Source organism: Physeter macrocephalus, chromosome 6, assembly GCF_002837175.3.
Source record: "Physeter macrocephalus isolate SW-GA chromosome 6, ASM283717v5, whole genome shotgun sequence".
Lineage (NCBI taxonomy): Eukaryota > Metazoa > Chordata > Mammalia > Artiodactyla > Physeteridae > Physeter > Physeter macrocephalus.
In genome coordinates this window covers 74,702,710-74,713,257 of record NC_041219.1, presented here as the reverse complement: position 1 = coordinate 74,713,257, position 10,548 = coordinate 74,702,710, and the positions used below count along the sequence as shown (strand labels likewise).

The following is a 10,548-nucleotide window of genomic DNA, read 5'->3' as shown; positions in this document are numbered from 1 at the left end:
AAAAAAAAAAAAAAAAAAAAAAAAAAAAAAAAAAGCTCTTATGAATTATAGCACAGAAAAGCATTGCAACATCACAAGTAGTCAATAAACAGCAACTATTATCATACTGCGGCCCTTACAAGTCCTAACTAATACATTAGTTGTCCTCTTCTCTGTGCTTCTTTTAATCTTCACCAGCTAGATAGATAAGCCCTTGCGTGTGATGGGGGAAAAACCCCCCGCAAGATTTGAAATCAGACAGGCATGGGGTAGTATCCAGACTCCGCTATTCACTACATTTCATTAATTTAAAAGATATACTTTTTCACATTTTAGCATCACAGAAACTGAAATGTGTCTTACATTCAGTGAAAGTAGGCATTATCTATGATCTTGAACAAGTTATTTAATCTCTGTAAAACTAGTGATATTGCCCTTGCTCTCCTAGGGTTGCAGGAAGGCACCAATAACATAATCATGCAACCCCCTAACATACGACAGGCAGCCCCGATTTGCACCTTTATGGGTCCAGCCAGTGTCTTGTATATAAAAGACGCTGAGGAGGTGAATCAATATTTATGTCTATTGAATGGAGCATCCCATTATCCCTGGAAATTTTTTAAAAATAGGACCCAGACCCATTCCAAGCTAATGTGTGCGCATGTCCCTGCCGGAGCGGCCTACAGAAAAGGTCAGGGGCTTTCAGAACAGGCCCCGTGTAGGGGCCACTGACGGCGTCCAAATCCCTGCCGAGGCCCAGGTCGGGTTCAAAGTTCCTGCGGGGAGGCCAGAAAGTACAGGAAGGTGCTTTCTCCAAATCCAGTTATAATTCCTGACACATAACAACAGTTACCTAGTGTGGAGCATTTACTTCATTAAGCCCCACTTCACTCTTCACAATAACCCTGTGAAACATAACCAACTGCATCAGCATTCCTGTTTTCTGAGGCCCAGTGGTTAAGTCATACCTCTTATTAAGGGGCAGAAATCCCCCTGGTTCCCAAGCCTGTGTCCTTCACCACTGCGTCTTCTCTCTGGGAGGTTATGAACGTCAGCTGGAGAAGGAGGCGAGGTTCTCCTAAACTTCGAGGTCTCGCTTGCAAAACAGCCCGACAGCATCCTTCCCATGAGGGTGTCCGGCCCTCCTGCTCCAGGTGGATAGAGGCAGATGGGGTAGACGGGTGGGGCAGTTCTGTGTGGAGTGAGTTGCAGTGGATTTCCAAGCCCAGTTGGTGCTGCCTCTGTCCTGGGCCCTGGCCAGCCCCGACAGGTGGTGTTTTTCATTTGACCTTTTCCCGTGTCACTCGTTCATGATTTATTTCCCATAGCTCCAAGCAGCATCCTGCAGCTCACCTCTGGCCCTTCCTTTCCTTGATAGGCTTCCTCCATATTTTTTTTTTCCCTTTTTTAAAACTTCTGGTTCTTTGAAAGTTTCTCTCCTAATGACAGTCGTTTCTCTGTACACAGGACTGCATTTCCTGGCCAAGAAACTTTTCTCTATTCATCCTTTGCAGATGTGTCACAATGAAAAGTCATTGTTGGAGATTCCTCATCTGAACTTTCCAGATCGCCAATGATAAATGCACACGTGCAGGCATGTTTAGGACGATGGAGAAGCCAGAGGAAGACACGCACAATGTTACAACTTTCCTTGCCCCCAATTAGGATGTCTGGTCCTTGCACTATCAGATCTCCTGAGACCCCAGGGATCACATGGAGAAAGATCATCCAAGTGGAGGGTTCGAGAAGATACACTGCGCGTGTTTGACAGTCTCCCCTTCAGCCTTTCCTCTACAGCAATCGTTACACTGCATTAATCTCCTTCTCGGCTGAGGAAACCTGGAGAGCTTTTTATTTCGTGCCGTCCCCCATTTCTAGGCAATACACGAAAGCAGCTGGTAAATCATGCAATTACCAAATCATCACATCCCTCCAAGAGGTTCAGAGATGTGTGTTTTAAATACAGAAGCTAAGGCCAAGAACAGCTGCATAAGAGACAGTGACCTATTTATCTCTCCACTCCACCCGTGGTGGAAACAGGTTGGGAATATCTCCCGTGACTTGGCGTTACAGAGTTCCTGGGCGATCACGCAGACTGAGGCGAAGCATACAAGGGCTACTTCACTGCTGAGGCGGGGACTCACTGGAAGTGAGGTCCATCGGTCAGGACACACAAACTCTATCACCTTTGCTGGTGCCAGGCCCGAATCATCCACAACACACCCAGACTATGAAGATGATGGGTCGGCAGGTCCTCCTTCACTTACTTTTTTTTTTTTTTTTTTTTCCTTCACTTACTAAAAGACAGAAAATGCTGGGGAACCGTGCTCATTTTTGCAATATGGCTTGATCTGCAGTTGGAAAGATATAACGTACAACTTTGGCCCTGCTGACTCACCTCACTCACCCACAAACCATGCCAGACAGTTTCAGACGCTTGCTGAGCACCGCTGCCTTTCGGAAATGCCAGAAAACTGATTCGTTTTTTCAGAGTACATTAACTTATCCTTTGAAAATGTGACTCCTAAACCATTACCCTCAACCATGACTAAAATACTGCATCAGGTAACTTCGACAGAAGTTACACCCCCCCCATGTTTGCCCTCCATCCGTAGGGTCCCCTGGAATGTTCTGAGTTGCATGGTCTGTGTGCCTTACCTGCCTTTTGTGGTGGTGACCCACCAATCCTATAAGTTCAACATGAATTAAATACCCCAAAAACAACTGCCTTCATGTACACATATGATGACTATGCCAAACATGCAGTAATTCATGCTTGGGAAAAAGTACTCAATTACGTGTCAGCCGTTTCACAAATACAGAAGCTGGCCCCTGCTATACCATAACCAGGTGTAAATATTATCCAAGTGTCTCAAGCTTCGGAGAGGCTAGAGATCTGTTTGATTTATCATTAATGAAGGGGTATGACCTATTCCTTCAGTTTTGCTAAGGGATGCAAACGTGCTAACTTTGCAGATAAAGCGACTTACCATACTGCTGGGATTTGGGTGCTACATATTTTGTCTGTTTCTCTCTTAAGGGATTAGACTCTTTGGGACAGGGTAGTGGTCACTACTTGCTCCCACCAGACCCCGTTTTAAGGGCCAGCGCACCCATCCCCAGCTGCTGCCGGCTCACAGGGAAGGTCCTCAGCCAGTGGCAGGACACAGCTTCACCCAAAGTAACGCCCCCAGAAGGGGCGGCCAGGTGCCAACCGCTGGCTGATTCAGGGATACACAGGTCCAGCTCTTTGCCTCAGTCAGAGACAACTGGGCAGGGCCACCCCAGCGCCAGAGCTCACCATAAGGGCAGCCGGGGCCTCAGTTACACCCATACTGTCAGTCAGCTTGTCCTCTGCCCAACCCTGCTGCCTTCTTTTCCTCACCCCTAAACTCCTTCAGCATCCAACTCCTGGTGTGCTTCCAGCCAATCCAAAAAAAGACAAGCTGTTTTCTAAGTGCAGCAAGTTATTTTTTAAATCGTACTGAGGAAGTTACAGGCCCTAGAGGGACATGTTCTATCAGAGGTCCTGTGAAGGCTGAAGACAGTCTTTGAAAAATACTTGGGATTCCGTTTAAAAGTTACACATTTTGATAATCAACTCAGACCACTTTCGGAACACCAACCCAATGCTGTCAACAGGGACAGGAGTTTAAATAATGCCCCGGAGTATCACAGTTTCACAAGTAAGGGAGGTGAGACATTGCCAGGTGCGTGATCTGTGAATCACAACATCACATCACGTGGTACTGGAAACTGACACCAGACCACAGGGTGCTGAGCTATGGTTTTTACCCTTGCCCGTTAAGAGTATACCCCCTCCCCACATAAGACACACGTGCTTTATCACCTACATCAGAGGAAATCTTTACTCTAAAGCCACTTGAAGAGAACAGTGCTACGTAGATGTATGACAATGAGGCCTCAACACTTTATTCCCAACATTCCAAACTTTTAATAACAGGGAACAACTCCTGGGGCTGATCGACTATTGATGACTTTGTACTCTTTACTGCATCCCCGAGAAAGCAGATGGCAGACAGGCCTGCGCGGGAATCGAGAGCTACCGCTACCACGTTGCCGAGGAGGCAGCACACCATCTCCCAGATAAACCTCAAGGAACTACCTAGTCATCGTCCAGGCTCTAGTCCAGGGTAGGGTCCAGGGATGGGGTCAGGGATGTCACAGGAGTAGAAATCAGAGGAAAAGCAGGTGCTTGCACAGTGCCTGTATCTTATTACCAGAGGTCTGGATTCAGAAGGTTAAAAATGTAGATAATGTATCTCTATAAAAAAACTCAACTTAAAATCATACTACTGCTTAATGTTTCATAGCTTTTCACACACTGTCTCATCTGACATTCACAGCTCTCCCTGCAAGGGCTGGGCTGGTATTTTTATCTCAACTTTATGCCTGGTTAAGTGACTTGCCCAGGATGACACAGCTGATCAATGTTGGGATCAGATTGCCAGATTCTTGGTTCCAAGGTCCTTTCATATAAAATTCTGCCAAATTGCAATTTGTCTACGTATCTCTCCAGGCTTGCGTACAAAGCCCCAAAACCTTGTCTCCCTCCTTCTGCCTTTATGGCTCCCACCTTCATACTACAGACCTATATTTCATGGGAACAAGGACTACCGATGGCATGGGGTCCTGAACAGGGTCACAAATCACCACCAAAGGTCTCTCTGTCTCTCAGTGACTCCAAACACTCCAGACTCTTGGTTGATACAGACCACAGCTTCTGGAATACAGCTGACAAAGAGACTAGGGGATCAAGTGATACAATTACCAGTGCTCAGCGTCTGTGACTAACCTGCTTCATGTCAGTCTCATACACAAGAGGGGGAAAAAAGAAGAAAAAGCTTTCAACAGCTCACCAATTTCCTAGACACAATAACTGTTCTTAGGAAAGCCTTCCTACCCTCGTCAATAGGTTTTGCTACTGTTATCTGAGGTACCTGGTGGATTTTACTCTTGCCAAGTTGGCATTCTGTTTCTGCAATACAAAAATGCTGGGGCTGGGCTTCCCTGGTGGCGCAGTGGTCGAGAATCCGCCTGCCGACGCAGGGGACGCGGGTTCGTGCCCCGGTCTGGGAAGATCCCACATGCCGCGGAGCGGCTGGGCCCGTGAGCCATGGCTGCTGAGCCTGTGCGTCTGGAGCCTGTGCTCCGCAACAGGAGAGACCACAACAGTGAGAGGCCCGCGTACCACAAAAAAAAAAAAAAAAAAAAAAAAAAATGCTGGGGCTAAAGAGATCAGGTGGGGATGTTATGGTTTCAGGACCAGAAGCAAGCAGGTGGATGCATTACAGCTTGTGGACATGCTAATGAGAGCTAATTACTCTACTGACGCCACAAAAGCCAACCAGTAGCAACAAGAAATGCCTGGTAAAACTTGCTGGGTTCTCAGGCTTTGTTCGAAGGGCTGGTGCCAAAATGATCTGGCTGAAGTGATGGACTGGATTGTTATCTCAGGATCACAAAGCCTAGTCTTTAGTCCTTTGTATCCTGTAAATCAGTAGTCAGGTCAGCACCAATTTTATTCTTCCAGATTTAACCTACTCTCTTAACCCTTAGCACCGCCACCCACTCTGCCCCCAATGTCCACTTTGGCTGCAGATTAAGAAATCAAACAATGGGCCTGGAATTTTAGGAGAACAATTGCCTACTGACCATTAAAACTGGGTGTGGCATTTTATAATGTACTGCACTCCGTTTGCAACATTCGCAAGATGTGGCCAACAGTTCACTCACTTTAATCCTCGAACTCAAGACATAAAAGGGAACTGAGAAATCATGTAAATTTCACTTAATCACTGATACTTAACTATATCCATGTTTCTCAGAAAGCATAGACATATGGTATGAATTATATAGAAGCACAACTCTAATTTATGAATTTATATAAATTACATTTTTAAAAGGCTTTCCCATCCTTGTCTCTCTATTGCTACTAAAGAGAGGGCAGGGAATGGAAAAACCACAAGGGTACAGATCTAAATTTCTCAGAATAGGAATGAGAGCATTAGTTATTAACCCAATAAAGCCCCATCCTCAATAACTTTTCCCCATTCCAATACTAGGTTGATGTATTGTTGAAAATGCAATCATGGCTTCAGGGACAAAAAAACAAGAAGGTCCAAGGCATATTTTAAAGAAGACGCCCAAAGGGTGTTATCTTTAACTCCAAAGAAACAAGACTGCACTGGATTATAATTCTACGATAACAACATTTATAATTACTTGATTCAATTTATTAAAATGGAAAAGTCTGAATAAACATACAGTAGAAGTTAAATGGCAAGACAACTCTCATGTTGAGATTCCTTAGTCAGAAATAACAATAATATTAGCAAAGTTTTTTTTTTTTAAGTGGTTAACAAGGTCTAGCGTAAGGACCAGTCAGATCTAACCCAACTTTTATATGGTAGGAAAAAATGAAGATTTATTTAACAACTCTTCTCCTAAGTTATTTAACAACTTTGTATTTTCTTGTGATTTTCTATAACTTTCTTTAACGCTGCTCTGTTACCTGAATGTTTATGATACATGGACAAGTAACAACTCCATGAATAATGTCAAAATTCTCAACTATGTGTAAAGGAATGCCTGAGTTATTGCCCTTCTAGAGAGCTGTCTGTGCTTTGTACATAAACACATAGACAAAGCATGTTTTATTTTGGCTGTGAGTATAGTCCTAAACTGGGGGTTCATCAGGAAATTCTCCAAGCAGAAGGGTTTCAGAGAAGTAGGCAACTTAGCCACACCAGAAAAGAAAATCTACTGAATGGGAAAATAAGTAGGGCAGATAAAGAAATGCTTCTTGCACTTAAATATAAATAACATTTACTAAAATTTCACAAGTCTGAGCAGGTTTACCAGCTATTCTGAAATTTTTAAACAAAAAAGAACAAAGGTATTTTCAGCATTGAGACTAGGAAACAATCGTTACTGAGCTTCCACAATGAATGGGCCAGGTACTGTGCTTTTTTTGGTACGCAAAAACAATTCAATATGCTAAGACATGACTATCTTAGGATTCCATCCAAGATATATCTGACTCGAAAACCTAAAACAGTTGCTGCTACCCTCTGCCCAATAGCATCACCAAGAAATTACAGTGATGGAATTGTTTCATAAGCTCCAGATTTTAATTATGCTTTTATTGAGTGGTGGTTTCCTCCAAATTAACGGAGATGAAAAGAGTGTTTAACCTCATAAAGTTGAGGTGAGAAGCATATTAAAAAGCCTGGGGCTCCCCTGGTGGCGCAGTGGTTGCGCGTCCGCCTGCCGATGCAGGGGACGCGGGTTCGTGCCCCGGTCCGGGAGGATCCCACGTGACGCGGAGCGGCTGGGCCCGTGAGCCGTGGCCGCTGAGCCTGCGCGTCCGGAGCCTGTGCTCCGCAACGGGAGAGGCCACAACAGTGAGAGGCCCACGTACCGCAAAAAAAAAAAAAAAAAAAAAAAAAAAAAAAAAAAGCCCGAGTGAAACGAATTTGCAGAACAGGTGAGCACTGGTTGTTATTGCTACCTCCCTCTTCGGGCTTCGGCTAATGCAGCTGGTGACCTGCAGGTGAGCAGGGCTGTGGGCTCCCGCGAGCCCACTGCAGGGCAGGGAGCCACCTCCAGAGGCCGAGCAGCACACAACCTGGAGCCTGAGAGAATGCACCTTGATGGCGAGGAGTAGAGAGGCCCCGTCCCGGCTCAGTCTACCTTCTCCTGCACTAAACAAACAAATCGTTGCGGGTCCAACTCTGTGCCAGGTACAGCCACAGGTGGCTCAGCCAGCTGCTGGCCCCAGGCACTCAGCCACTTGGGAATCTCTGGAAGGCCCCCCGCCTGCAGAAGCTCACTCCCACCCTGAGAGAAAGGAAATTTAAAACAAAACCGAATGGGCGGGGTCCCAACAAGAGCCTCATCCTTTCTAATCAACTTTCCCTATTCTCTCTCTCTCTCTCTCTCTCTCTCTCTCTCTCACTCACTCGCACACGCACACAGACATACACACTCATGCTCATGTGAAGGGTTTCCATGGTACACAGTGGGTGCCCATATTAGACCAAGCACTTTTATCCTCATTAGGAAACTCGACAGCAGTCTACTTTGGGACAGAATTTTAAACACTGATGACTCAGTATGGTAACTTCCAGAGCAGAAAGGGTTCATCTGAATATAGATGAAGGAAGGTTGAAGATCCCCAGTAGAAAAGAAAATCAACAGATTTGACTACATAAAATTTTTAAACTTCTATATCACTAAAAACAAATTTTTTTTTTTTTTTTTTTTTTTTTTTTTTTGCCTCTCCCGTTGCGGAGCACAGGCTCCGGACACGCAGGCTCAGCGGCCATGGCTCACGGGCCCAGCCGCTCCGCGGCATGTGGGATCTTCCCGGATCGGGGCACGAACCCGTGTCCCCTGCATTGGCAGGCGGACTCCCAACCACTGCGCCACCAGGGAAGCCCAACAAAAATTTTTTAATCAGAAAAATTAGGAAAAAAAAACTAGGTGAAAATATTTGCAATAACTATGAGAAAGGGTTAATAAGGGTAAATAAATGAAATACATAAACTAGAGTTTATGACAAATGAGAATAACACTAATTCCCAATTGATAAAATAGGGAAAGTATATAAACAGTTTGTTAAACAGGAAATATGGCCAACAGTCATATACATGTTTGACCTCATAAATAGCAAATAAATAAAAAAGAAAAATGAAATACCTTTTCTACTAGAAAGTTATCAAATGTTATTAAAATGAGAATATCACTGCTAATGGCAGCAAAAATTAGTAGAAACTTTTTGGCAACTGATATCTACATGGATCAAGATATCCAGGCACTGTGATCGACACCCTTTGGTTCTACTTTTGGTCATCTCTTGTAAAGATGGGAATGATCTGAAATACAGAGAGATGCTCAGCAAACATTGAAAACAGGCTGTATGTGCTGGATGGGATTAAATAAATCATGAAACACCCATAGATGGAACATCTCACAGTCCTTAGAAATAATATTTAGAGATATTACAGTAGTGTGGGGATATGCAAATAAAACAATGTTAAAGGGAATTCCCCGGCAGTCCAGTGGTTAGGACTCCATGCTTTCACTGCCGTAGGCCTGGGTTCAATCCCTGGTCAGAGAACTAAGATCCCGTAAGCCACACGGTGCGGCCAAATAAATAAATATTAAAATAAAGTGGGACACAAAATTACACACTCAGAATATTTCAAATATGGAAAAAAATACATGAATGAAAAAAATGGAAGGAAACACACCAAAGGTAGTTGTACTTTTGTGTGGCAGGAATACTGAAGGCTATTTTTTTTTAAATTGCGTCTTCTTTATGTTTTTTCTATACTAACCAAATCTTCTAGAAGGTGCATATATTACTTTTATAATTACAAAAAATTTTAATAACAGCCTCAACTTCAAATCCACAAAAAAAAAAAACAAAAAAAAAAAACCAGATGTAAATCCAAAAGCTCTCCAAGCCTACAAACACCAAAACACTGTGCAGTAGACAGGTAAGGCAGTAAGCAGGGGGAAAGTGGCTTTGTTTTAAACTTAGGACTACAAAAACAATAGGCTTCTTAATGTGGAAACAAAAACTTTTCATGTCCCACTTATCAAAACACATTTTGGGAATTCACTAACCAAAACATTTCCCATCAGAGGATTTAAACCCACACACACCAAATTATCTCCACAGAACAAACCAGTTAAGCAAGCAGGAAGTTTATCAGGAACACCCTAAAAATTAATAATTGTTTTTACAGCTTTGATAAATCCACGCCAGCTCACGTTAGTACATAGTGTAACACACACAGTCTCCAGTGAGTCTGTCACTTCTAAACAAGAGAGCATGAAATCCTTTAACACTGTGTGTGTTACACAACCGGAGGTTGTGTACCTCCGGTGAGTCTGTCACTTCTAAACAGGACAGCATGAAATCCTTAGCATAAGGCTTTTCCTCAGCAAGAATCACAGATATTCTGAAATTAAGCTTTGTGGGGTTCGCCCTCCCAAAAGCTGATTTTGCAGTCTTTTGAGATTGTTTTCTTAGAGTAACAGTTAACTACGTCAGGCTCTTTGTCTTCATTATCTTGTTTCCTCTTCAGGGGCCTACAAGGCAGGTTTTCTCAGCCTCAGCACTACTGACATTCGGGGCTATTTCTTTGTTGTGGGAAGGGGCCTGTCCTGTGTATTGCAGGATGCTTAGCAGCATTCCTGGACGTGACTTACTGAATGTCAGTCCTCCATCCACCCCTAGTTGTGACACAAGACATGTTTCCTGACATTGCCAAATGACTACTACAGGGCACAATCTCCCCAGTTCAAAACCACTACTACAAACTATGTACTACTGTTGCCCCCATTTTACAAATGAAGAAACTGAGACACAGCTATAGGTTCATCTAAATCCACAGCCCAAGATCAAAAACTATCCTGTCTTTGTGCACAGGTAGGAGGTCTATCTTACAATATATAACTGATACTACTTGAGTCTCCTTTGCATCCCCACGGAGCCTCGTCTAGGCCCCAATGCATATTGGCCGAATGAACCAT

General features: G+C 43.9%; 1 protein-coding gene across 13 annotated transcripts in view; it reads right to left on the bottom strand.

Moving 5' to 3' along the window:
- The window catches only part of PPFIBP1 (PPFIA binding protein 1), a 189,179-nt gene that overhangs the window by 165,887 nt on the left and 12,744 nt on the right, over positions 1 to 10,548 (bottom strand). The gene's annotated exons all lie outside the window — the stretch shown is intronic.